The 2,801-nt window shown below is 39.7% G+C and overlaps 1 protein-coding gene across 1 annotated transcript in view; it reads right to left on the bottom strand.

Annotated features, from left to right (window-relative positions):
• The window catches only part of DOCK4 (dedicator of cytokinesis 4), a 477,172-nt gene that overhangs the window by 136,952 nt on the left and 337,419 nt on the right, over positions 1-2,801 (bottom strand). The window lies entirely within an intron of this gene.

Raw genomic sequence — 2,801 nt, 5'->3', positions numbered from 1 at the left:
AGAACAACCCCCCGGGTTGCTTCAAGATCTATTTTAAACCAAGGACTGTGTGTACAGACTAAGAACAATATTTTTTACATGAATAAAAAGACCTGATAATCGTTTTTTGTGGGGAAAAAAAGATGCAAACATCAAATCCCAAGGGGCATACTTAAAAAACTGGGCTAGGATTGTACATCAAAACAAACAAACAAACTCAGCCTTTTGAAATTCCATAGAAGGAGGGCACTGGAAGGAAGCGTTGACTTAGCCTCAACTGTACCCGGTGGGAGAAGGAGGCACTTGTTTTTAATATACTAAGATCCAAGTGCTGGCTGGCTTACCAATGAGAACTGACACCACCGGGAAGTAGGCTCCATCTACACGTGCTGATGATTCAAACACAGAATCAAATTCAAATTCAAGGATTTTAGTATTTATTTAAATAGCAGCAGCAAAATTATTGAGAAGAGTCAAGATTTGCATTTGATGCTAGCACCGTTAAAATGCTTAAGGTGCTGTAATCAACAGCTATGCCCTTTGACTCTTAAAAATTATGGATTTACTTGAACATATTTAAAATTAATAACTTGATATTCTCTGTTAAAGACTATATTTATGTAACCTTCATTTCACTCTGCAAAGAGCTGAGTCATACAGATCTAAGTTAAATTAAAAAAAATAAAATAAAGTGAGCCCAGCTTTCTGATTACTGAAGACAACTAAGTTGATTTTCCTCAGGTACCCCTTAATTTATCCATTATTTCTTTATCTATATCTCTTGACTTTAAAAGAACTATGTGAATGTGCCTTCAGTGTAAGATACATATTGAACAGGACTATTAAAAAGGATAAAAGAACAAGGACCTTGTGATGAGGGCAGGACGGTTGTACCAGGACAAGCTAAGTGTTTTCACTGCAAGTAAAAATAAAGACACAATTTAGTTTTAACCTTCCTGGTAGCCAAGACAAATAAGGAAAGGCAATTATTAGGAATTTGCAGCAGGGTGTTGGGCCTCTACTCCTTCTGTCATTCCTCTTCTCCTGGGGATCCTGGGGTGTGGGTCTGTCCATGGAATGGAAAACCAAGAGCTACTGCTACACCAGCTGAGTTGGCCCTTAGTCCTCCCAGGACAGGGCTACCAAGGACAGCATCATTAGCAACCGGGATGGATAGCCAGCCATTGATTCAAACTGAACTGCTGGGATGGCTGTTCCACCTCCAGGAGACAGGATTTGCCCTCAGTTGTAGCAAACAACAAAGCAAAATGGAGCAAGGAAACTGGGTTTCTGTCTGTAAAGCAACCTGATAGTGAAATTCAGACCAATGGTAACCCTGGCTCTGGTTGTGGTAGGCAGAATTCTAAGATGATTCCCATGACCTTTGTCTCCTGGTGTTGTTTCTGTGATTACCTTAAAATATGGAGATTATCCGAGTGGGTCTCACCTAAACACATGAGCCCTTAAAGCAGAATTTTCTCTGGCTGGTAGCAGGAGCAGAAGTCACAGAGATTCAATGGATGAGAAGGATTTGACCTACTGTTGCTGGCTTTGAAGATGGAATAGCCAAATACAAAGAAATGCAGGCGGCCTCTGGAAGATAAAAGTACATCCCTCTACCCGCCTCCTCCCAATCCCACCCTGGCTGACAGCCACCAAGGAAACAGGAACCTTAATCTTGCAAATGCAAAGAAATGTACTTCTGCCAATAGCATAAAAGATCTCAAAAGCAAGTTTTTCTCCAGAGCTGCCCTCCAGATAGGACATCAAAGATGACACTTTGATTCTGGCTTTAGGAGATCCCAAGCAAAGAACTCAACTGAGTCTACCTGGGCCTCTGATCTATAGAACTGCTAGCTAACAAATGAGTGTTGTTTAAAGTCATTATGCTTAAGGTTATTTGTTTTGCAGTGACAGAAAACTAAAACACTGGATCAATCAAATTAGTGACTCTCGGCTTCTCTGAAGAGAGATATGGGATCAAAAGGGAACCTGGGATGAGAAGAGGTGAGTAGCAGTCTCCTTCCTCCCAAAATATAGAAGGGCAAAGCTCTCATTGCTTAATAAAGAAAATCAAACACTATATCATTTTATATAAATTTTTCTTAGCATCAAACTACAAATACCACATGAAAATTTATAAGTAAGGGATATTGTACAAAATAATAGAGAATGACCTCAGTACAGTTTACAAAGATATTCAGAAGCTTTATGTACACATTGTATATATTATCTCTTGATTAAAAGTCAGGGGCAAAAAAAAAATCGAGTATGATTCTTTGAAGGTGCTAAAGTTGTTTCTCAAACTTGACTGCAAAATGGAAACTAGAGACAGAGAGCAATGGAAGTCAATATGTTGAAGAGACAGAAGGTGAGGTGCTCCACCCTGCTGTACTACGGTGGTGGCCAAGTCCAATTAGGGGGACAGCTAGGATTCAGTGGAAATACAACTAAGGTAAAGAAATCATTCTTTAACTTTAAAGGGAGGAAATATCTCTTGAATCCCTAGGAAGTGAGAAACTATGACTTAAGGTTACTCTTGTGAGTAAGAAAATATTTTTCAGGTGTGAATTAGGAAAGTTCTGTCCCTGTAACTGATAAAGGTTAAAAAGAAAAATCTGGAGGAGCCAAGATGGTGGACGAGAAAAGCCGCCAGTCAGAGTGTCTCTGCAAAAAAGACAAATTTTAGAAGAAAGAGAAAAAAATAAACTAGCAGAGAAACATAGATCAGGTGAGATTCAGAAGGAAGGGTGTCTGAAACTACAGGAGACTCCACAGGAAGACATTGCGGAGGAGAACTGGAAGGAGAAAGGTCCCGAGAG

Source organism: Propithecus coquereli, unplaced genomic scaffold (genome assembly GCF_000956105.1).
Source record: "Propithecus coquereli isolate 6110/MARCELLA unplaced genomic scaffold, Pcoq_1.0 Scaffold4, whole genome shotgun sequence".
Classification (NCBI taxonomy): domain Eukaryota; kingdom Metazoa; phylum Chordata; class Mammalia; order Primates; family Indriidae; genus Propithecus; species Propithecus coquereli.
Note: the sequence above shows the minus strand (reverse complement) of the source record. Positions and strands in the feature narration are given on the sequence as shown.